At 39.9% G+C, this 26,312-nt stretch overlaps 1 long non-coding RNA gene across 1 annotated transcript in view; it reads right to left on the reverse strand.

The window, feature by feature from the left end:
* Nucleotides 1-1,048: 1,048 nt before the first annotated feature.
* Nucleotides 1,049-26,312, reverse strand: part of LOC140711472 (uncharacterized) — a 32,340-nt gene continuing 7,076 nt past the window's right edge. The window contains exons 2-3 of the long non-coding RNA XR_012092684.1: nt 16,402-16,503; nt 1,049-2,158 (exon numbers count right to left, since the gene is read on the reverse strand). This is a non-coding gene — a long non-coding RNA (uncharacterized lncRNA). The remainder of the gene's footprint in view (nt 2,159-16,401; nt 16,504-26,312) is intronic.

The following is a 26,312-nucleotide window of genomic DNA, read 5'->3' on the forward strand; positions in this document are numbered from 1 at the left end:
GAAAATGACAATCTCTGGAAATTACTTAATGGAAGAAATTTCTTTTTGTATTTGATCCTTCTATAGGTGTCACTGTTTATATCTTAAAAGAAAGACACATTTTCTTATTTAAACTAGGAGGAATCAATTTCTTCAGAATGCTGGGAAATCTTTATGCTAAACAATTAAGGAATCTCATTTATGTGGTAGATGTTCCTCAGCATATTTTTGGTAGCAGCCCAAAAAGAGCTTCAGTTCCATTTATCATGGGAAAGGTAGCGTTGCCTTGGTGAATGAGACACTTATTACTTTAAGTAAACAGGGGCCTTTTCTCAGCCCCATAGTGTCAATGGGAATTTTAAGCATTACAAAACAGAAACTTCATAGACATGTGTTATAATGCTTAAGTTTGAAGTTTAACCCTATTTCTAGGGACTGGCTGTATTGCTCTAAGATTTCAGATATACTTAAACTCCTCAAGGATTTGGTCATTTGCTCAGTGATTCTCAACCTTTCTGTGCTCCCCCAGCTCTCAGTGTGCCCCTCAGTTACGATTCAGCCCACATCCCTGCATTGAGCCTGACATTAGGAAATGGAGGAATTGCACAGGCACAGTGACCACCACCAGGCAATGCCAAACTGAGCAGGGCAGGCAGCAACAGCACGTCAAGGACACTGTCTTAGAATGGCCAGGCAAATGGAAGATTTGGAGAAATCCCATCTGCCCAAGACAAACTTTTGCATAACAAACAGTGCCAAGATACTGGGGCCATGGAAGGTCTGTAAAACAGGATCTGTTGTATGTTGAACCAGCCTTGCATCCCAGGGATGAAGCCCACTTGATCATGGTGGATAAGCTTTTTGATGTGCTGCTGGATTCAGTTTGCCAGTATTTTATTGAGGATTTTTGCATCACTGTTCATCAGGGATATTGGTCTAAAATGCTCTTTTTATGTTGTGTCTCTGCCAGGCTTTGGTATCAGGCTGGCCTCATAAAATGAGTTAGGGAGGATTCCCTCTTTTTCTATTGATTGAAATGGTATTAGGAGATATACCTAATGTAAATGACGAGTTAATGGGTGCAGCACACCAACATGGCACATGTATACATATGTAACAAACCTGCATGTTGTGCACATGTATCCTAGAACTTAAAACATAATGAAAAAATCAATCAATCAAACAAACAAAAACCAGGATCTGTCTGAGCATTCAAGGAAAGGGGATTCTTAGGAACGACCATGAGTTCACCTAGCTCCCTTCATCAACCTCTTTTCCCAGCTCTGTTTGGAAATTAGTGATTGAGAGTGAAGCCCACCACCTCTGGGCCCATGCAGTTGTGTGTTGTGGATCCATTGGCTGTGTGTGAGCAGGAGCAGATGGGGTCAACCAGTGCCATGAAGCAAACAAGAACAAAGGAGAAACTTACAGAGTAAGAAATTGAGGAGGCTCTGGGACATGAAATAGCTTGCCCACAAATCTCATGGCTAGTTGGGGCATAGCAGAGATTACATCCATAGGTATGAATCTCAAGCAATTATAAGTATCTAATATGGCATAATATGAAGACTAACTCTCCCTCCCATCTCAGAGTGACAGCATCTTATTACCACACTTCTTGGCTTAATCTTAAGACTTCCAGCTCTCTCTCACACCCCCCGGTTCGCCCTGTCTCTCTCCACTCCTGTTTCTAGCTGCTCATCTATACTTTCTGGCCACCTTGTCACTAGCTCACCTTGCTTCCCAAGCTAGTCTGGGGACTGCTGTGCTCCAAAATGTGAACACACACAGCCCTTCTTCTCCCTCATCTCCCTCATTTCTCCAAACACTGACTGCAAACACATAGTCAGGTCATGAAAGCACCAAACTTTGTCTGAAGGATTTAACACAATATCAGTGCTTGACAAAAAACAGAAGGTAAATTAAAATAATGTTAACAAATGTAGGTTTGATGGAAAGACACTGTGTTTGTGTTTGACAACTTATAATTGGGTGTCGGACCTCACTGGCCTGACAGTTCATTTGCTGCTTCTTGCTGCAGGGAATATCATAATGATCTTTGTCCTCCACGGGTCCCAGCTGGCTACCATGTAGCTGATCTCTCCAGAGACCTTTCTCTCTATTTTACCACCTCTCTTCTCTGAGTTCAGCCTTCCTCAAATTCTCCTTCCTTCTTGAGCTGCTAAGGGAAAACAGAAATTTCTTATTATTTAATTTGTACAATAATTTTGCTTTCTTGTCTCTATCTTCCCACTTTAGACTACCCTTAGGCACCCCACCTGTTATCACCAAAAATGTCATTCACATGTTTTCCTTAAAAAAAAAAAAAAAAAAAAAATTAAGGTCTCTACAATTTGTAATACAAAAACAATTCCTTCTTGTTCTTGCATTACAAATTTTAAATTCCTTTAAAATCACAGTGTTTTTATGACTTTACATGTATTAGATTAGAAATCTCAGAATAATTATATTAACTTTTCCTCCAACAATTACCGAAAACAGTTTAAGTGATTTTTTGCAGGGAATTTTTTTCCCTGGGGTGTATCCCACTGGGGTTACACATTTATGTTTTTTTAAAATCACTTAGAACAACTTTTCTCTGTGTGGTTTTGTCACCAAATGGATAAATGGGTAAGGTCATTTATGGAATTTTACTTTCAATTCTAACTAATTCCTTTTTAATTTATTTAAATTTTTTAATAGACAGTTTACAAGTTTCCAAAGTAAAATCTGCAATGTGTGGTATGCGTCCTTTTTCTCCTCTTGTTCCTCTCAAATCAGTCTGGACCTGGCATTCATAATGGTCTTTGCAAAATGCAGATCCTGGGACCCTTCCCCCTTCCTGCTTGCCAACATTCACTGGCTGCTCCAAACACTTTAGCATGGTGGACTGGGCTGTGCGTGAGCAGGCCCTTACCTCCCTCTCCAGCTCCTTCTGCATTCTTACTCTTGATGCTCCATTTAAAACTGAATTCAGTCAGACGCTTGAAAGTATCAGGCCTTTCTTTTGCTTGAGCTTTTGCCCATTTCACTCCCTTTGTCTGACGCACTCCCATTGCTCACATACTGTGTGGTTTCACCCCCTTTGTTCCTTTTGTTCAGGCATATGGTTGTGGCTAATCTGCCTTAGGGAACAGGAACTGCCCCTTCTTGAAGGCCCAAGCTCTCTGCCCCACACTGGGAGAAGATCCTCTCCACATGCAGAGAACCTTTATAATAATCAAGGAAACATGTCATTTGAGCAACAAATGTACAGGTGTCAGCCTGTACTCCAGGGTGCCAGCTGTAGCCGCTCCAGAGGGATTCTCTGTGGATCAAGGTCCTCTTCCACACACCCATGACACTCCACGTACATGACATTCAACACACTGTCATATACATGCCTGCTAATGTGTCTGCATCCTGCACTGAAATGTATACTTTGCGAGGAGAGAGATTTTGCCTATTTGATTCACCATTGTATCCTCAGAGAGAAAAACTTGTCTGACTCTAGGGCCTCCACCACCCTGCATAGGGTGAGCAGCTGAGTGCTCTTCTGCAGTCTACACACCGCACAGTCATACGCAGCAGCCCTGCCTGGCATAACGTATTTTCTCATGAAATATCTATCGAAGTAATTAATCCTTGACTTTGACCCGTACTTCCTAATGGCTTTATTGCTGATCCTCTTTTTCTTTTTAAATTTTATTTTCAGCGTTTTGAGCATTCTTTAAACATGAATTTCTCTTAAGAAGATTGCACTACCATTTTTCAAAACAAAGACATTGAGGCTTGCAGTGACTTCATTCCACAAGCCACACACCCCACCCCTCTGCACCAAGATGCCCACTTGATCCACCAACAATCACATGCCTTTTTTTTTTTTTTTCCTGAGACGGAGTCTCTCTCTGTCGCCCAGGCTGGAGTGCAATGGTGCGAGCTCAGCTCACTGCAAGCTCCGCCTCCCAGGTTAACACCGTTCTCCTGCCTCAGCCTCCCAAGCATCTGGGACTACAGGCACCCCCCACCACGCCTGGCTAATTTTTTGCATTTTTAGTAGAGACAGGGATTCACTGTGCTAGCCAGGATGGTCTTGATCTCTGGACCTTGTGATCCGCCCTCCTCGGCATCCCAAAGTGCTGAGATATGCACTTTTTATTTGAAAGCTGGCTTCTTCTATTTTCAGTTCTTTGAAGGAATAGTAGGTGGTGTAGGAGAGGATGCAGCTGGAACCATTACTGTTGGTTCTGCAGAGACAGCAGGCCCTGTACTTCGCCTGTTTCAAAGCTTGGGAGAATTTGGAAGCAGAAAGTTCACAATCGCTACTTTGTGGTTTTACCCTCATTATTCCTTTTGTACACACATATGGTTGCAGCTAATCTGCCTTGTGGAACACGACCCACCCCTTCTCCTTGAATGCCCAAGCGGTCTGCCTCACACTGCAGGAAGACCCTCCTGCACATGAAGAGAAGCTTCAGAATAATCAAGGATATACATCATTTGAGCACCAAGTCTCCTTTCCTCCACATTGTTAACAGAATTGTCAAAATATCACTTTTGTTGTAATTAAGGTTCTTCAAAATATGAAGATATTCATGGAGAATGCTTCCTCCCACGTTCCATGACAACAGAGCTGTGTGCTACAATGAGAGCCTGATGCCCCCTTTACAACCTGCATTCTAAAGACAGGGCAGCTACTCTGTCAGCCCCTGGTTGGGACCTTTTTAGTCCTTCTCTAAGAGTCTTCAAAACTGGAAATATTGCACTGATAAAGTATTTTTAGAACTGTGCTTTGTGTTTTTCTGCTTAAACAACAGGGAGAACACACGTAAGTGGTATAGGAGGAGGATCTGGACATAGATCTATCTCCTCTTCAAGCATTCTTTCCAAGTCTCCTTGTTTTGCTTCCTGAAATATTTATATGAGCAAATACCTCAATTTATCATAAGGAAAGTCTGGGATGACATAGTCAAATACACTCATCCATAAAAGAAGATAAAAACTCGTAGTGGATACTGAGGTGGCCAACTGCCGTTCAACATTTAGATCTGTTAACAGCAATAAGTAAATATTGGTGAAATCGGTTTTTTTCTTTCACTGCAAGAACTGGGCAAATACATTGTCATGGAAATAATTCTCTGAAGAGCAGATTTAAAGATTTGTGTTGGGAAAGACTAAAGGTGACCCTTTCTCAGGTACCTAAAGCAGGGGCAGAGCTCCTAGGCTGTCCAAAAAATTCACTTATTTTTTTTCTTCTGCATTTAACAGTTTTACAACCTCACTTAAAAAAAAAAGCATTTAACATGATTTATCTGAAATTATTTTTGTATTAGTTTTATATGTTTCTATCTTTTCATAGGCTTATTTTTTATCTTTTTAAATGAGTGTTAATTTTGAATGAACAAATGATGTTTGCCTCACTAGAGTGTAAGCTCTATGGGGAAAAACCTTTCCCCACTGTGTTCTCAGCAACAAATACATAGCAGAACATCAATAAATACTTGTTAAATAAATAACTTTTCGGAACCACCTACTATGAGCAATAATGTCATTAAAATAAAAGTGTTTACTGGATTCTTACTCTATGATTGATACATCCTGAGGATTTTACATGGATTCTTTCATGCAATGCTCACAAAACTCTACAAGATAGGGATGATGATTATTATAGTTGTACCAGATGAGAAAATAGAGGACCAGAGAAAAACAGGTATGAGACAAGTTACAGACAGGAACCGGCAGACTAGTCTGCAACCAAAGGCAATTTAACTCTAGGATCAGTTAAACCATCACCCTCTACTGCCTTTGAGGTCGGAGACACAAGGAAGGAAAGTAATCAATATGACAAAAGAAAAAAGTGGAGTCCATCCGAGAATACTCCAGGGTTTGATTATGTTTATACAGGTAGCCCTCACTGTATATGATTCCACTTTGCGTGAATTTCAGTCATCATGGTTTAGTTGAATAATGTCAGTGCCCCAACAACTTAGGTTTTTTTTTGTTGTTGTTGTTTTTTGAGACAGAGTCTCACTCTGTCCCCCTGGAGTGCAGTGGCATGATCTCAGCACACTGCAACCTCTGCCTCTTGGGTTCAAGTGATTGTCCTGCCTCAACCGCCTGAGTAACTGAGAGTACAGGCATGCACCACGACGCCTGGCTAATTTTTGGATTTTTGGTAGAGACGTAGTTCCACCATGTTGGCCAGGCTGGCCTTGAATTCTTGACCTTAAGTGATCCACCCACCTCAGCCTCCCAAAGTTCTGGGATTATAGGTGTGAGCCACTGCACCCACCCAACATCTTCGTTTAAATTTTAGTTCCCATGGTAGATTGTGAGTAATGACATGAAGTACACATTTTGCTGCAAACTCTTCACTCCTTAAATCACTTTGTAAATAATAGATGTACAACATGATCAGTAACCAACCTAACCACTTCTTTCATTGTGTACTGGTGATCGGTCACTGTTGCATTTGTTATTTGTTCAGTTTCCACGCAGACAACAAGCATGTAGTTGTGTTGCCTCTTTGTCTCCCAGCGATAGACCCATGTGACATTTTATAAAAATAGGCAATCAAGAGAGGGAATTGGCCAACAAAGCTGTCCAACAAAAAATGAAAATTGATAGCATTGGATGTGAAATTCAAATCAAATATAAATGGATTCACAGAAGCAATAGCCGGCCATAGGAATGTTGATGCTGCTGCCGTTGAGAGACTCCGTATGCAGCCAGAGGAGCTTAGTGAAGGTGAGTTTATCAACCTAAATAGGGAAATGGTTGTGAAGAAAACAATGAAGATGTCGTAGAGGAAGTGAAGCTGGTAAGAAGAACTTCACATTAAAGGAATTCTCAGAGACACTTCAAGACATTAAAGACACAAAGAGTAACAATGCTACAAGCTGATCCAAATTTAGAAAGGAGTATGACAATTGGATAAAGCACTGAGAAGATGCTGGCTCCATGTTGTAAGTTTTATGATGAGAAGAAGCTAAGCACTGCCTATTCTCTCTTTTTCTATGGAAATTAACTTTTATTTCTATAACATATAAAGGGTATAATTAGGACTTAGATAAAACCAATAATCTGCACACATAAACAAGAATTATGTGAAATTAGGTTATTTATATATCTGTTTAAACCAGAGGGAGGAGGAGGAACAGGATGAGGTCCAGTAGGCCCACCATTAAGTTCTCCTTAGCTTCTGTGTTCAGTGAAGGTAGCTTGCCAGGCAGTGCCTCAGGATGACAGTGTGGGAAAGGGGAGTGGGGAGTGGGGGAGGAGTGATGGTGAGGAGTTGGGAGGCTTCTGGGCACAGCTGTGCCGGAGGCACTTGAGGGGAAGCATGCCTGAGATAGAAACAATCTTGTCCACACCCAGCAGGTGGGACTTGTCAGTGGGGGATGAGCCAAGGGTCTTTGCAGCTCCCAGTCGGCTCTCCTTAACATGCTTATCTAATGCGGTGCAGGAATAGGCAGGGATGAGAGGTCAGTCCACAGAAGGGAAATCAAAGGGAGCAGTCGCCACAGGTGCCTTGCCCAATGCTGGCAGTTATGTGCACAAGGGCTGTGGCTGAACGGTGCCGACAGCAGAGCTCACAGAACTCCTGCATTTCAAGTTTCAGATACATTCTGGGATGGGCGAACTGGTCTATGAGTCACATAATACACAGAGGGGTGCTGATAATCCAAAAAAGTTAGCAAAACACCTTTCGTGCCCGTGATCCAGGCTTCAGGGAGCCAAGAAGAAAGCCCAAAGCCCTGCCTAGGTCTGCAGGACTCATGTCCACTGGGAATCCTCCCCAAAGCCTCTCCTGACACTTGTTTTGTTTGTTTGTTTTTGTTTTTGTTTTTGTTTTGTTTTTTTGAGACAAAGTCTCGGTCTGCCCAGGCTGGAGTGCAGTGGCGCGATCTCGCCTCACTACAACCTCCGCCACCCGGGTTCCAGCGATTCTCGCGCCTCAACCCCGTGAGTAGCTGGGATTACAGGCGCTCGCTACTGAACCGGTAAATTTTTGTATTGTAGAGCTGGGACTTCGCCACGTTGACCAGGCTGGTCTCGACCTCCTGGCCTCAAACCATCCGCCCGCCTCTGCCTCCCAAAATGCTGGGATTACAGGCGTGGGCCACGGCACCCGGGCCATAGTTTTGTTCTGCCATCTTGAGAACAAGCTGTCGTAGTTATTTCGTGGCTGAAATGGGATCCGCTCATGATTCACCGTCATTCCGGGAATGATCACAAACATTTTCCTAGGGCCTTCGGATCCCACTTCATCTGTTTCACAGGAGACGACAGCCAGCTCCTGCCGTGTGTGAGCCTTCCCTACCAGACCCCGGCCATCATGGGGCAGATGCCGTGGTCATAAACTGTAAACTTGGTTCCCCTGAGGTTGGATCTAAGTTTGTCAGTATAACTTTCTCCTTCACGAGATACATCAGTCGGATCAGTGAAGATGAGACAGTTGGATGATTTGCTCTTTTTCCGCTTTCTAGCTGTAAGAAGTAATGTCTTCTGATTTTCTTCTTTTCCCAAGTATATACAGTAAGCGGAGCAGGGGCCCCAATCCATTCCTTTTTTTAATCCCTGATTATATGACATCTTACTGTGATACTTTAAGGGGAGAACTATACTTAAAAGTCCTCCCGGCTCTCCACTTCTCCCAGCCGGTTATGCGGCGGTTGGGCTGCAAAATCGAAAACGGAAGCAAAGTCCTCCAGGTTCTCCACTTCTCCCAGCTCGTTATCTGCCGGTTGGGCAGCAGCACCGGAACCGGAAGCAGCTGCATCTGTGGTCGAGTGCAGGCTGGATACGGAATTGGGTCTTCCTGTTTCTGAATATGTAGCCTGGGATCTTATTTTCTTTCCTTCTTCTTCCTCACCATCACTCTCCTCATCAAAGTTCAGACTGAGATACTATTGTTTTTAGAAAATCTTCTGAAGATCTGGCTTGGAAGCAGTATCCAGGTGTTTTCCCCATCAACACTCTCTTCGGTATTTTCTCCCAGAACAGGGGAGGTGACTGGAAGAACGTGAAATTTGGTTTCTAAATCTTGAGCATCTGGCTTCAGGACAGCAGCCGGACCATCAATGCCATGAAGACGACATTGCTGTGGGGCATAAGAGAATCCACCAAAGGAGTGCCCTCCTCATTGGCCTTTGGCTTCACCCAGCTTAGCCTGGCTTCTGGATTTGGCTGCACCATGAATGGCTGAAGGTGCTTTTTTCTCTGCTTCTTCTTGAGCAGTGCTTTCTGATTCTCCAGCACCAGCTGTTAAAGTTTCATCGTCTCATCATGAAAGACCCTGTCCCCACTGGAAACAAGCCGGCAGCGCCAGGCATCCATGCCCGCCGCTGTTTAAGTGGCAACCATGTCCCCACTCCTAGCCGCCTGTGGCTCTAAACTACTCTTAAGAGCTTGTTGGCCGGGCGTGGTGGCTCACGCCTATAATCCCATCACTTAGGGAGGCCGAGGCAGGCGGATCAGGAGGTCAAGAGATCAAGATCATCCTGGCCAACATCGTGAAACCCAGTCTCTACTAAAAATACAAAAATTAACTGGACATGGTGGTGTGCGCCTGTAGTCACAACTGCTCAGGAGGCTGAGGCAGGAGAATTGCTTGAACCCGGGAGGCAGAGGTTGCAGTGAGTTGAGATCATGCCTTTGCACTCCAGCCTAGCGACAGAGTGAGACTCCATCTCAAAAAAAAGAAAAAAAAAAATAGCATGTTTGGAGAGTCTAGCAGGGGAGCGCAGCTACTCCTATACCTTTGATCAAAGACTGGTCCTCTTCTCTGGGGGATGGACGTCCTCTTCCACCGAGTGCACACTTATTGAGGGACTCACATAAAGCAGTGAGGGAAGAAGAGCACACACGCCTAGCTAGCCAGGTCGTCAAATCCACCCTGGCGATCAATAGGGTATCAGACGTCTCAGCCAGATCGCTCTCATATCCTAAAGCACTCTTAATAAATTTTTTACAGATAATGAAATGCTTTCATCCTCAGTGTTTGTTTTCTAGTACACTAAATATTAATTTTCTATTTTCATCATTTTTAGTACATTTACAAACTTGACAAGAGTAATGTTTTCACAAAAAATTTTTAAAGGTTGCAGAAAGAATTTTCACATTGACTATTAAAACCATTTTGCATGGTTTCAGCTTACATCTGCAAAGTAGGGACAACTAGTATTCAAAAGAACTTCATGAGTAAATAGTAAACATCTTTGAACTATGAACCACAAGTTTAGATGGTTCAAAGTATTGCTATCTTCTTGCAATATGTGTCAAGGGAAAGGCTTTAAGACTCTAGCTAGCTTACAAGTCCCATGGGAAAAGCTGATTCCATGAGAACAGGAAGGTGTAAGGAGAAAAGGGCTGGCTTTTGAGAAGCAAGAATCTGAATTATATGTTGGCTTATCAATTCTATAGTCTTGAGCACTCATTCAGTAGCTGAGACTTTAGTCTCATCTGTAAAATTTAGAGTAACACAGTTTTTGCAGGATAGTTCGGTGTATGAGAAAAAATATGCAGGCGTGTGTATACATGTGATGTGGCAGAGATCACTTCAAAGGGCAGCCTGCTGTTTTGGATGACTGTGGACATCCCCATGGAGGGCATGGCCAGGTCTGCATGGTTAAGGTCAGGCCAATAGCTGGGGCTAGCTATGTGGCATCTTGGATTTTCTAATAAAAATTTTAGATATTCCAGAAAAGATTTGCAAACTCTGTGGTTTCTTTTCACATATACTTGTTTCTCTGATTCCATATTCATAGAAAACCTACCTTAGCTTCTCTGTTTCTCTTTTTGTTTGAGTACAGTACGAAGAGAATCAAATTTTAATAACTACTATTATGTGTTTACATATAATGAGACTATTTCCATGTTCACACAGATGGCCTCAAATAACTAAATGTTATTACAAGTAGTTCTCATAAATATGGAGCTTCTCTACTAGTTTCTTTGATCTCTATCAATAAAATATTGTTATTTTGATATTCATTTTTGTAATAAACTTTTATACTATGCTGGAAATTTGCTAGAAATGTAAATTGGTTGTGTTTCTTTTGTAGGAGAGTCAGAAGAAGGGTTTTTTTGTTTTTTTTTTTTTACATTGAGCATGCTCCTGCCTGGAGTCTGCATAAATATATTTGGGTTGGTCGTTTGTTAGCTGGGATCTGAAAGACAGTTGAGGGATGCCAGAGTTGTCCTTAGAAAGAGTCTTGGCTTCTGCTTGTCTCTCCAGCTTGAATCTTACTATTTCTCCACACATTTTCCTCTAAACACCCTGAGTTAGGGGTCTATTTTCCTGAAGCTCATGTTTTTCCTCATCTCTGTACCTTAAAATAATGTAATAGTACAAGAAAGAGATGTGATGGACCCAACTCAGCTAGTGCCAGAGTGGATGAAGAACAGGTCTGATTGGGAAAGAAGTTAATGAACCAGATCCAAGTGCCCTGGATCCACATGTAAATTCCTTACCAACATAAGAAGACCTATTGATATCTACCCCTGTATGCAACTGCCTATCATTTTCTCCTACCAGCCATAGGAACCGTGAACTTTAGGCACCCTCTACCCCCTCTAATCTGCCACTTGTTCTATATTCACCTTTACCTGGTCTATTAGCCTGATACAATTTTCTTCCCAATTTTGCCTCCTTTAGTTCGCAGAGAAAACTTGTTGCTTTATCTGACTCTGGTGGACTGAGTATTTGTGCCCCACCCCTCCAAATTCATATGTTAAAGACTAATGCTCAGTGTGGTAGTATTTGAGGGTGGAACTTTTGGAAGGTAATTGTGTCATGAGAATGGAGCCCTCTTGAATAGGATTAGTGTCCTTATATAAGACACAAGAGAGATGATCTCCCTCTTGACTATGTGAGGATACAGCAAGAAGCAGCCATCTACAAACTAGGAAGAGAGCCCTCACCAGACACAGGCTCTGCTGGCACCCTGGTCTTGGAAATCTTGGCCTCCAAAACTGTGAAAAATAAATTTTGTTGTTTAATACACACAGTTTATATTTTTTTTTCTTTTCTTTTTTTTTTTTTTTTTTTGAGACGGAGTCTTGCTCTGTTGCCCAGGCTGGAGTGCAGTGGCCGGATCTCAGCTCACTGCAAACTCCGCCTCCCGGGTTCACGCCATTCTCCTGCCTCAGCCTCCCGAGTAGCTGGGACTACAGGTGCCCGCCACCTCGCCTGGCTAGTTTTTTGTATTTTTCAGTAGAGACGGGGTTTCACCATGTTAGCCAGGATGGTCTCGATCTCCTGACCTCATGATCCGCCCATCTTGGCCTCCCAAAGTGCTGGGATTACAGGCTTGAGCCACCGCACCCGGCCAACCCAAATTGACTAAGACACTGACCTCCCTTGGTAGAATTAAGCACTTTTGCCAGTTGTTCAAAAAGCCCCTTAAGTATACTTCTGCTAAGATATAATATGTATAAAATATAACATATCTATATTATTTTGTTGTTGGCATCAGAGTTACTGTTAGGCAAATAACTGTTTTTATTTAAGAAAATACACTGAAAAACTGAAGTTAACAAAAAGTAAGGCCTCAGGGGGATGAGTTAGCAGGAACACAGAGTTAGATTAAAGAACTGTGTCCCTAGAAAGCCGGTATGGAGCTGGGAGAAGACAGAAGAGAGAGAAGTTCGTAACAAGCTGAAGATATATAAAGAACATGGGGGAAATTACCAGAAGGTAGAAATTGCCGGAATCATTGAGAGACTTAAGAAGAGAGAAATCTAATATTCAGCTTAATGTCTTCTCCCATATCGTGATGAGACAAAATCCTCTCATGCCATTACTCCAACTTATCCCCAGTGAAAGTCCACTTCCTGTGGTAGCATCAAGATAGTGGAATTTTGGGGTGTAAAGGAGAAAGATCTGTAGCCTCTGTTTCAGTTGCCATCAAGACAGAGAAAAAAAGACAGGGATCAAATAAAACACATAGTAGAGAAAAAGAATTCTGAAGACAGAGGGTCACCATGTCGACAAGGAAATTTAGAAAAAGAAATCCTTCCTTCATTCCAGATCCCTGCCTCTACTCCGCACTGTGAACCACGTACAGTGCCAGTAATTTCCCCACCTGTAAATTTAGAGGGATAAACTAGATGATCCCTCAGGGCCCCTTATGCTTTAATATTCTATGAATCTATAAAGCTTTGCACTGAACTAGGGGAAAATGATAAAAGTTGTGTCCTACTGTAGAAAAATGTTTGGTGATACGAATTAACTTGATTAGGCACAGGAGATGATATAAATAATGACAGTCATTTAACACCTAAGTAAGAAAAAGAAAAAAATTAAGAGAAGTATTCTCATGGCACCCAAAAATGGCTTGTTTAGATTCTTCTGGCAGCTTTGTAGCATCTGTTCTAAAAATTATGATGTGTTTTGAAATTACTACCTGAGTGTATATACAATGTGTGTCAGACATTTATGTAATTATGTTCTTTAAAAAAAGTAGTTCCAGTATCTGTTGGATACAAACATGCTGATATAAGCAAAAATCAATTCCCCATTCTCTCCAAACCTGGCAATTTAAAGATAGTTAACATAGGCTGTCAGGTAACAATTAATAATAAAGGATTGATCCAATCAATTGATTAAAATACAATTATGTGGAAGGAAAATATTAAATTATTTCTATTTATCCACCAGAAGCAATTATCTGATTGTGTTTAAGTAACTCCAGTTACAAAATGCTACTATTTGGAAGAAGAGGAGTAAATGTGTTGGTTAGGTCTACCCATATAAATGATGGAAGGTCTGTCTGTTTTGCAATGGAGAGACTAATGGAAGGAGGCAGGGGAAACTGTTGAAATTTCTAAAATGAGCAGATATTGATGTGACTAAGTAATTTTCCATTAGTCATTTATTAACTGGATGCATACAGAACCGGTGGCATACTGTGCAAAGTTCTGGCTCCAATGCTTATTGTTTGTATGATCTTAGTTACTTAGCACACACACATATGTGTGTATTACTTTGGTTAGAAAATTTTGTCAAAAGAAGGGAATTAGAGAAGGTATTAATTATGTAAGAAATAAGTAAGTGTTCTTTGTTGTAATATTGGGAGGAAAATTAAAGGATTTAGAGACAATACAACATAATTGTAGAACGGGTATAGGCACCCTGGGAAACAGGGGAAAGGACCTGCTATGTATTTACTGCCTACTATATTCCAGACATTGGAATAGGCCCATTACCTGTGGCAACTCATAGAAACTGTCTAACATTCTAAGTAGTTATTGTTATATCCGTCTTATAAGTAAAGGGATTGAGGGCTCAGGGATGCCAAGTTAATTAGCTAAGATCACAGAGCTGGCAAATGGGTAAGTCATGATCAGGCTCAAGCCTGCAGACAACAAACTTACGGCCTTTGCACTGCTGCATGGCACTTCTGTCACGATTAGGCATGGAGCTTGTAGCCACTAAGACTAGATATCTGAAGCAGCATTTCTTAAACTTTTGGGTCTCAGGACTATTTTACATTCATAAAAAAAGTATTGAGGACTTAAAAGAGCTTTGTTTAATGTGACTAACATTATCACTGCATAGCATTTTAGAAATTAAAATGGAAAAAAATTCAAATTATTATTTTAAAATGAGAATTATAAACTCATTACGCAGTGGCACAAATAATATGTATTTATAAAAAATAAGACTTACCAAAGCAATAAATACTAGTTAGAAGAGTGGCATTGTTTTACGGTTTTTGCAAACCTCCTTAATGTTTGCCTTACTAGAGGACAGATGGGCTCTAATTCAGTAATTTAGATATGTTGTTTTAGTTGAAATACATGGGGAAAAAGGAGTATTTAGGAGTCATTTCAGATAATTTTGGACATTCTTCTTTGATACAACACCAAAATTCAACACATGGTAATTTCTTAAAGATTAGTTGCAATGTGGAATACCTGAAATGTTTCATGTCTTTAAGTTAAAATTTTTGCCTGTCTTCACTTGGAATAGATCTTTATCCTTGTTTGACATTTTATTCTTGTGCAATATTCATTTGGAACCTATTGGTTTATTAAGTTAAACAGTTTCCTAATATTGACACATTTCATTATTCAATGCAAACAAAATAACATTTGCTAATATTACCCCAAATCTCATCCAAAATGCCTTTAAAAGTTGGGAAGCTGTCAAACTCATGAGACAGATATAAATTTTCCATAATTCTAATTTTCACATGAAAGCTTGAACTCTATTACTGGAAACAAATGTTGTCAGTTGTGTTCTCTGAAAGGACAGGTGCATTTTGTTGATTTTCCAAAACTCTTGGCCAAATGCAGAAGTCTGAAAATCACAGTTTGTCTATTAGTCACTCTTTCAAAAGAAAATAATGTTCCATGAAAAAAGCAGCCAGTTCGGCTTGCAACTCAAGTAATTGCACAAGTGCATTTGCACAAGACAGCTATGGATTGAAGAATACAGAAATGCTTTACACATACTCCCCATTTTGTCACACACAACCTCAAAAGCATGTTCATTTCAGAATCTAGATGTTTTAAGAATTAATAATAAATTTTGCTGCTTCATTAGGAACATTTTGAGTGAGACTGAAATATTCCTTTTTTGCTGTAAGTATGTGGAGGTGAAGAAAGTGATGACTATTAGCACAGCTTGATACCACTGCCTTGGTTTGTGCTATGGGACCAGCAGTTAGACCCACCATTACATTTGCATCAGCAGGGTAAATGATAAACAGTGAGAAGAACAAAACACATTTTTAATAGTATTACAAAAATAGCTTTGACATCTTGGAATCCTCAAAAAAATCCAGAGGACCTTCAGAGATATGCAGATCACACTTTGAAAGCCAGGGTCTAAAGGATTATCTTAATGATTACATAATTTTAAAATGTCAAATTGATGCTCAGATAAATTTGCTAAGCAAAAGCCTTAAATGTGTATGATTTAATTAAATAGAAAACCTATGTTTTACAGCATTTAACGTTTGCAGGGAGTACAAGAGTAGGCAAATTATGTCAATGCACACAGAGACACACAGATCCTCCCTCAACCTTTTTTTGATTTAGGAGCTTCTTTAGGTTGGATCAAAGTCATGGAACTTTAAATTATTATTATTATTATTATTATTATTATTTGAGCTGGAGTCTTGCTCTGTCTCCCAAGCTAGAGTGCAGCGGCAAGATCTCAACTCACTGCAACCTCCACCTCCCATGTTGAAGTGATTCTCGTGCCTCAGCCTCCCAAGTAGCTGAGACTACAGGCATGTGCCATCACACCAGGCTAATTTTTGAATTTTTTTAGTAGAGACAGGGTTTCACCATGTTGGCCAGGCTGGTCTCAAACTCCTGACCTCAATTGATCCTCCCACCTCAGCCTCCCAAGGTGCTGGGATTGCAGGCATGAGCCACCATGCCCAGCATATATTCTATTTTAAAACGATTAATGGGAGGAAAACTTACCTTCAGAGAAAGACCCAACACTTTGTCACATCAGCCCTGTTAAAGTTTCTGAACTTCTTGGTGAAAGTAAATTTTATACAATCCTTCAGTATTAGGAAAGGTCTACAAAAGGAAGAGGAAAAAGTGGGAAGGAGGGGGAGATAATAAAGGAGGAGATGAAGTGTTGAGTAGGTGACACAGTGGTTGAACTTGCCTTCTTTACATTACTCCAAACAACTCCTTCCAGGTGATGAGAATCTGCAAAATTGTGGAGGATTCCCTTTTAACATGATGTATTAGTAAGTTCTCTTATTGCTATAAAGAAATACCTAAGACAGGGTAATTTATAAAGAGAAAAGGTTTCATTGGCTCACAGTTTCACAGGTTGTACAGGAAGCATGGCAGCATCAACTTGACTTCTGGAGAGGCCTCAGGAACCTTACAATAGTGGCAGAAGGCAAACAGAGAGTGGCACTTCACATGACTGGAGCAGGAGGAAGAAAGAGAAGGAGGAGGTGCTGCACACCAGATCTCATGGCAACTTACTATTGTGATGACAGCACCAACAGAATGTGTTAAGTAATGAGAAATCACCCTGATGATCCAATCACCTCCCAACAGGCCCCACCTCTGACATTGGAGATTACAGTTCAACATGAGATTTGGGTGGGGACACAGATCTAAACCATATCACATGGATTTCCATTTAACATTGTCATAAGTAGATTTGTTTCCTTAAAATTAAATATTTGAGGTACTACTGTATATTTTAAAATACACAATCTAGATGGTAATGTGTACAGATAACAAGAAGCCAGCATCGATTTAATGTTCATCATACATGAGGCATACTTCTTAAACTGAGCAGGGATCCAAGTCAGCTGGGCTGAGACACCTGAACTACATGGGTTTATAGATTTCTGCATTTTACTCATACAACAATAAGTACTAAGAAAACTTGCAAACAAAGCATTTTTATTTTGTAGAAAAGCAGCTTAACCAATGGTTAAAAGTGTAGCCCCTGAAACAGACTTGCTTGAGTTTCAGCTCCACTTCCACCATTTACTATATATGTGACCTTGGGTGAGTCCTGTAATCTCCCTGTGGTTCAATTCAGTTCCTTCTATGATATGGATATCAAGATAATAATTTCTAATTCATAGAGTTATTATAAGGGTTAAATGAGTTAATATACGGGACGTGCTTACAACCAAGCACTACAAGGAGTTTGTTCTCATTGTCACCAACATCACAATCACTATCATCATTATTATATGGTTTAGCAGCTTTTCTCACTTACTTTTAAATAAAATGTCTCCACTGTAGTAAACTCCAAGCCAAGTAGTGAATTAAGTACACATACCACTTTTTAGCAGGAAACTTAATCCTTGTGAATTCTGCTTACTTGAGATCCCTCTGTCATTCAAGGGGATTTTACATGAGTTTTCATGGAACTCTTTGATCTATTGCTGAAGATGAGAGTTCCATTCAAAAGCTTCCAATTGCACTTCATCCACATTCCTATTCTCAAAGACAACATAACAGCAGTTTCCATGTTGAAATTTTTTTCCACATGCACTCAATTAGAATGGGGTATCTGCTTTAGTTCAATTTTCATTTTTATTTGTTTTTCTAATCTTCCACAAGCTCTATTTAACCAAATAACCCACAAGATTTTCTTTACTCTTTTTTCACAATTTCTCTCCTGACTTCCATTCTTTGTGCAGATTTGAAACTAATGATTGTCAGTTGGAATACACAAAACTTCCCTAAGCATCTCCTTTTCAACCCACATACTCTGCTCCGTTCTTCACTAGGCAGGTGCAGCCTCAGGGTAGGTTATTTTTGCTTTATGCATCAATGCTTATTTGAGTTAGCTTGGAGCTCACAGGGATTTTGGTTATTTGGAGATATTTTGTACCTCAGCACACAGAAGGAATATTGTTGGCAAGGGAGGTTGTAGAATGACCTAGAAATTCCTTTTTGTCATGAAGCAGGACCCTAAAGCTGAAAAGCATTTCTTCGTTCTGGAGAGAAAGACACACAGAGACACAAAAGGAACATCACCACCAATAACAACTGCCTATGTCAATGCAAACAAGATCCAGAAATCAACCAGTTGAAGAATTAACTAGCCACACAGTCATTACCTTATATCTCAACAAGCTCAGGGCAAATTAGGATTCCTAAAACAGGATCTTGCCTGTCCCAAATGAAATCTCCATACACTATATCCTACCATCTCTTTTGGTTTAGGGTTCCCTTAGAATCTTTTCTAAGCAGAGTAAATTAGGAAGGTGTTGTTTTTCTAACATGCAGTCTTTAATAGACACTACATTTCTTTTTACAAAGGACTCTTATGGATGGAAAATTTTTTGAAACAAACAGTTATCTGTGGGTTAAGTGAATTATAAGGTAGGTTAGGAAATGCACCTCATCGGTGAAAAAAAAATATGCACATTCACTAATTTTGCCAGTTTGGTTCATATTCATTGGAAGACTCATATTTTATAGAAAGAGATTGTATAAACAACCCATCCTCATGTTGCCTTTCGCAGCAATTAATATATTTGACTAAGAAGGCATTTCAAGCTTTCCATTCTTTGAGGCACTTTTATTTCTAATAAGGTTCTCTGCCCTCTAGTGGTTGTTTTGTTTGTGGCATCGGTGTCAAGGTAATGTACGATTAGAAAGCAAAATTTTGCCTAAGGATTTTTAAAGGAGTGGTTGTGCTCTCAATTTCACATTTAAAGTGGTTTCTGGAGGGCCATTATGATGCCAAGGGATTCTAGGATGACTTTACCTCATGTTGCACAAAGATAGGTGTCAACTTCTACTTTATTTTTCAACCTATTTCTCTGTGCTGGGGGATCTGTTTCATTTAGGCTACATATTACGGTTTATTATAATAATTCATTATTTCCGTTTGAAAGTTAAAAGAGAAGAGTTTATGTATGGCCTTAAATTCTGGCTGCTGGAGCAAAGGTTTGAAATTCAGTCCTCCGAAAAGAGGAAAATGGGTCCCCTCAATTTTGAAGGCTAGAGGTACATCCATATGGTGTTTTGTGGGCCCCATCTTCCCGTCTTCAAGTCCAAGGAACTCTGTGGGAATCTGGTCATACTCTTGCTTGGGCTTTGAAAAAGCCAAGGTGATTTGGAAAATATGTTTTGAGATGTAACAGCTGCGGCTGCATGATCAAAGGCAGATTTATTTTGGCACAGCTGCCAGGTCCTCGTTGTGCCTTCTGTAAATTTTAATTCCTAGTAATTATCGGAAGTGACACCAACTCTTGTTAATTAACCCCTTTGACACAAACAGAAGGTGTGCTTCCTCCAGACGACTGGGGGGTGAGATGGAAAAGAGATCATGGTGTGGCTCTCTCACCCCCTTATTCATCAGCCCTCGGAAGATTAAGATGATCGGGTGGATTGGTTTGGAACTGCTATTTCATATTAATCTAAGAACCTACGCTATCCATTACTTATATGATGATAGGAGAAAGGAACAGTTCTAAATAGGCAACTAGAATGAAGAAGAGAAATCAAGTGTTACAGAATATGCCTCAGTGTGGTTACAGCACGACTTCAGATCACCTTTTCTAAAATTCTTATGTCATATTCTCAAAAGATTATTGTTTTAAATATTTATAGTGTGGAATAAATTATATATGTATTGTGTGTATGTGTGTGCATAGTTTAAAAGAATAATGAGAAAATAAATACCCTTGTACCCACTAACTTTATGAGGTAATGCCAAACTGTTTTCCAAATTGATGTGTAAATGTTCTTTCCTAACAGCTCTGTAAAAAGAATTGACTGCACCTCACTGCCTCAGCAATACTTCATATTACCCAGATTTTAAATATGTACCAACCTGATAGACATGAAATGGCAGTTCTCCGTTGCTCAATCTTGCATGTCCCTGAATTCTAATGAGTTTAAGCAACTTTTCATGTATCTGTCGATCTATTTTTACCTATAGTTTCTACTGAACCATTTGTCTTTTTATTCATTTGTAAAAGTCCTTTATATCTTCTAGATATGTAAGGTCAGGGGTTTATATTGCAAATATTTTCTCCTAGTTTGAGGGTTGTCTTTTTGCTCTCCTTATGGTATATTTTGATGAATAGAAGTTCTTAATGCTTTCATGAACTAAACAAGAAGACAATATAAGCTTCTCAACAAATAGGAAAAGATTAATAAATTCAACATACACATTTGATACAAACTCTTAGGAAACTAGAAATAGAAGAGAACCTCCTTAGCCTACCTATCTACCAAGGAACCTCTAATAAATATAATAGATATATTATATAATACTTAATTATAAATCTTAATTGTATGATACTTAATTGTAAATCATCATAATTTTTGGGATTATGACTTATATTTTGCAATATTGAGATCATGTCCTTTGCAGGGACATGGATGAAGCTGGAAGCCATCATCCTCAGCAAACACAGGAACAGAAAACCAAACACTGCATATTCTCACTCATAAGTGGGAGTTGAACACTGAGAACACATGGACACAGGGAGGGGAGTGGAACAACACACACTGAGGCCTGTTGGGGAGCAGTGAGTGAGGGGAGGGAGAACATGAGGACAAATGGCTGATGCATGTGGGGCTTAATACCTAGGTGACGGGTTGATAGATGCAGCAAACCACCATGGCACACATTTACCTATGTAACAAACCTGCATGTTCTGGACATGTATACCAGAAATTAAAATAAAATAAAATGTTTTAAAAAGGAAAAAGAAGTCAGTTTTCAGTCTTACAGATCCCTCTCTGTAGATTTTTCATTTCTCCTGGCTGATTTTCTGATATGTCTTTGATGATCTGCAGTTTCATCTGATGTGTCTAGTTGTCCATTTGTTTCGATTTACCCTGCCTGTATACATTGGATTTACAACATGGGGGCTTAGGAGCTTTCAAAACTTCTGGCAAATCATCAGCCATTCTCTCTTCAAATGTTGTTTTTTCTTCATTCTTTTCTATCTCTTTCTGAAAATCCACTCACGTATATGTTGGATCTTCTCGTTCTCTACTGCAGGTCTAGCATTCGTATTTTTCATTTTCCTGTTTCTTTTTCCTTTGGGTTGTATTCCAGATAGTGTTTTTGGATTTTACTTCCAGTTCATTAATTCTCTCTTTGCTGTATCTAATCTCCGGTTTAACCAACCCATTTTTTTGGTTTTGTTTTAATTTGTTATACTTGTTATTTTTAGAAGTCTGTTTCTTTTAAAGTTTAGTTAATCATTCTTAATAGTCTCATTTTCATTGCTCATTTCAAGCCTCTCTTTTATTGTTTGGAAAAAAATAAACATCCTATTTTACAATCAGTGTCTGATAGTTCTCATCTGTGATATCTTTGAGGTTCTAATTCTAATTCTCACAGTGCCTTTTTGTTGGCATTTCTTGTGATTTCTTTTTTAATGTGACTTTCTCACTATACTTGGAAACTTAACCAATAGGAACCCTTTGAGACCTGTGCTAAATTTGTGATCTCTTAAAGAGATTTCCGTATGCTTCTGCCAGTTGCCTGGTTGTATTGCTCATCTGGAAATCATTTTAAAATTAATTCCCCACTTAAGCTTCAATTTTTAACATGCAAGTAACAACAAGTTGACATGCAAGCTTGATGCTGACTATGATTTCTCAGGGGCAAATTTATTTTCCCTCTACCCAGTGTCAAAGTCAATGCAGGCTATTTTACATGCTGCCTCCTTCTCTTCCCTAGCCTTATTTGTCGTTCACCCTAACGTGGAGAACACGGCCTATTGACATTCAGAGTTTTGCAAGAGTGTCCTATTACAATCCCCACCTTTGTTGAATTGCATACCTCATGTCCTTTCTCCCATGCTTAGTGTGACTATATATCATTCCAGACACTTTTGAGAATAGAAGTGGGTACTATCAATAATTATATCAGGACAACTGGAGGTAACTAGTACTATCCTGGGAAAACCAGGGTAAACGATCATCCTACACATCCTAACACAGATATCAAGATGTAGGTGAAAAAGCCACCAGGATTTTGAAGATTCTGTTGGGAAAATTGGTGCTTTTACTGCCTGCTGACCTCTACATTTCTCACCTTTATATTTATTTTTTCCCTCTGTGAATTCTTTAGTTTCTTCTCAGCTCAGTAAGCATTTTCACAGGGGTTTATGAAAGGTTTTACTTAGCCATTTTCATTGTTTTCAACTGGAAGGTTGTGCAATGGATTTAATCTAACATGTTACCAGAAACATAAGTATTTTCTCTCATCACCAAAGGCAATACAAAGACTCAATTTAGGCATCAATTTTCTGTACTCAGCTATTGGTCAGGTAAGAATTGGGATTTAAAAGGCAGATATTTCTCATTCTAAAAGAGGCTCATTTTTTGCTGTTGTTCTGTGTCATAACTTCTAGTGTATTACTGGGTGCTGGGAGCACAGATAAATATGTGACCATGTGTTAGAGAAGTTCATAATCTTGCAAGGAAAAAAAAAACCACATTGACACGGAAGAGGGATAATCCAAGTCCTGTATGATAGAGTGCCCAAGTGCTTCAAGAATACAAACAACAAAAGATGGAACTGCTTACTCTGAGCTAAACTGTTAGAAAAAGAGCCACAAAAACTGAACTTTATCAGTGCTTTCACAAATTGTTAAAACTTGAATACAGGATTTAACATTGGACATGTTTTAATTCTTTAATATGAATGCTGTCTGGCTTTACCCCTGAATTTAAATTTAAAAAAAAAAAACAAAAAACAGCACTGTTACTTAAACTTTTTGACAGACTATGTAAATCAGAAAATGTTTTGCAAAAAGATGGCTTGTTGTTTGACCATCTCTTACGGTCATATATAGACTTTTTGGCTTTCTTGGTGTAAGATTCATATATTTACAGTGTTGCCTCTGATAATGAGATAATACTAAGTATGTAATACCAAATACTGTCTTACTGTTCATCTCCTAGAGGGTTTAAACAGATAAATGGGATATTTAACCATGTACAAGCACCCTAGGATATTTGTGTATACTTAGAATACACTTCAGGGTTGTTGGTGAGAGAGATTTAGACAGTTATATAAGTTCCTGAAATGCACCCTTTGGGTGCACTCCTTAGAATACAAATAGATCATGATAACTTGTAATGGCAAAAAGAACTAGACGAACATTTTGTTGACCTTTGATTAGTGAGTGTAGTATAACAAACACTCAACCTAAAAGTCACATAAGAATAATGCAGTTAGGGCCGGGCGCGGTGGCTCATGCCTGTAATCCCAGCACTTTGGGAGGCCGAGGTGGGTGGATCACGAGGTCAGGAGATCGAGACCATCCTGGCGAACACGGTGAAACCCCGTCTCTACTAAAAATACAAAAACTTAGCCGGGCGCGGTGGCGGGCGCCTGGTGGCGGGTGCCTGTAGTCCCAGCTTCTCGGGAGGTTGAGGCAGGAGAATGGCGTGAACCTGGGGGCAGTGGAGCTTGCAGAGAGTCGAGATCGTGCCACTGCACTCCAACCTGGGCGAGACAGTGAGACTCCGTCTCAAAAAAAAAACAAAAAAAAAAAGATTAATGCAGTTAGTTTCCAAGAATGTGGTATTTTTTGAAAGTAGTACTGTTTCCTTATTAAGATTCATATCTCAAGGGTATAGCACAGTACTTTGCACATAGTAGGGGTTCAAAAGATGCTTGTGTTAGTTTACTTGAATAGACATTAAAGCTGATATTGTGATCCTAAACACATAAGCTATGCATTCCTCTGTTTTATAAATTTCTGTACTCAACAAATAAGTATACTAAATAAATAATATTTTCTGCATCTGTGTTTCATTTTTCAAATGTTTGTAGGATCTATTGTGACTAATAAAAATTATTTACAAGCATTAATGTAGTATTATCAAGCATTTTCAGAAAGGAAAATAATGTGTTCAAGCTATAGGAATATTTCTAAATCATGGAAAATAAATTGTTATTATGTAATCATACAAAATATATTCATATGTCATATAATATGCAGACAGAATAAGAAAGAAGACATATAGCAACTCTAAGAAACTTAGTGGTTTAGGTGCACTTTAAAAAAATCTCCTCTAAAACCGCTGAAATATATATAAAATAAAAATGAAAGCAAGCTTCACCCGAACTAAAATCAGCACATAATTCTGGCCTCATAGTAGTAGCCTCTAAGACTTTCTTCTAAATATCAAACAGCTAAAATAAATGGAAACAGGGTGCCAGTAGTACCCCCAATTCCCTGGTGCAAACCTGAAGTTGTAGGCAGTCAGTGGAGGGCATTAGAAATAACCCCACTGAACTACCATGGTTTCATAACTAAGAGCTCTTTTTTGCCCTTTAAAATTCATTCTTTCAGAGCCTCCTAGTCTGTTTTAAGGATGTCTCCGAGAGTCTTGCTGGTTTTTTGAAATATTCTTATGTTCTTTACAGGGTTTTTGTTTCCCTGAGTGCTTTCTTTTTTCTTTTTCTTGTTTGATCATTTTGGAGTCTCTGATTCCTGTCGTTGACTTTCCCCGGTTGCTGTGTTATTCATGACTGTCCATGCCATAAGAAGCTGAACTGGCAAGGCAGACCAACTGGTGGGTATTGTGTGGGGTGGGCAGGCTGAACTGTTCCTCAACTATTGGTATCTAACTAGTTTCTCCTTTTGTGAAAAGCAGCATAGTGTAGTGGTTCTATACATGGGCTCTGGAGTCAGACTGTGCATTCACAAAGAAAGCAGTTAAAACACAGCCAAACACATCACTAGTGCTATATAAGTTGTATCTATCATTGCTGTATTTTCCATTTTCCTAGAGAAGAATTCTACAATATTCTGACAGGAAAGGTAAACATGAGCTGCCACTGTTATCAGAGTCAAGGTTTTCTGTCCAAAATTTAGGACCTCACTTTTACCCTTCCTTTGGCTATATGTATTGTCCTCAGGTCAAGAATCTTTCTGCTCCTTCTTTCAACCTCTCCAGAATGAAAAATCTGCAGGCACAGGAGCCAGGACAAGTGCTTTTGAGTTCCGACCCTACAGTAGCATCTAGGGGTGTGTTACAATTAATGCTCTCTTAGTAGTTGCCATCCACTTACAGTCAAGTGTTAAACCAGCTCAGTGGAGAGTCAGGGTGACAGCCTTTTAAACTCTGCCCTCATGGTAGCCAGGTGCTTATCCAGCATCCAGGAAGAATCGGGTCACATCGACTTAAAGGATGGTGAATGCAGGGATTTTATTAAGTGATGGTGGTGGTTCTCAGTGGGATGGAGGGGGAGCTGGAAAGGGGATGGAGTGGGAGGATGATCTTCCCCATGAGTTTGGCTGTCTGGTGGTCAATCCCCTCTCCAACCCCTCTCAATGTTAAGATGCTCCTCTCTTCTCCTCTTCTCTGCTGTGCTGCTCTGCCGCCTTTCTGCTCTTCTACTTGTGGAGTCTGGGGTTTGGGGCTTTTATGGCTACAGGATGGGGGGCCATGGCAGGCCAGAGTGGCTTTGGAAAAAGCAACATTTGTACATGAAAACGGGAATACCTGTTCTCATTTCAGGCCACAGTTCCAAGCTTCAGGGTGGAGCCTTTGCCAGCGACCCTGCCCTCCTACTTCCTGTTCATATCAATATTACCATTATTATTTTAGTATCATTTCAGGGGAGAAGAGTCATAGCTAAACTGTCATGTTTAAATTGAAGTCTGTCACACTTTAGAAGGATAAATAGTAAATAAACAGCATTAATGGGAAAGGCAGGAGGCATTCCCCATGGCTTCTGCTCCCTCACCTGGAATAGATCACAGTAGAATATAAGGGAGAGCCTCTCCCACTGGTAACAATGAAACTAGATCAAATACATTAATCAAATGTTTTAAGGCATGGGATGATAGATGGAGCAATACTGTGAACCCCACAATCATCCCACCTCTCTAGCTCATGGTCTGGCA

Source organism: Chlorocebus sabaeus, chromosome 3 (genome assembly GCF_047675955.1).
Source record: "Chlorocebus sabaeus isolate Y175 chromosome 3, mChlSab1.0.hap1, whole genome shotgun sequence".
Taxonomy (NCBI): domain Eukaryota; kingdom Metazoa; phylum Chordata; class Mammalia; order Primates; family Cercopithecidae; genus Chlorocebus; species Chlorocebus sabaeus.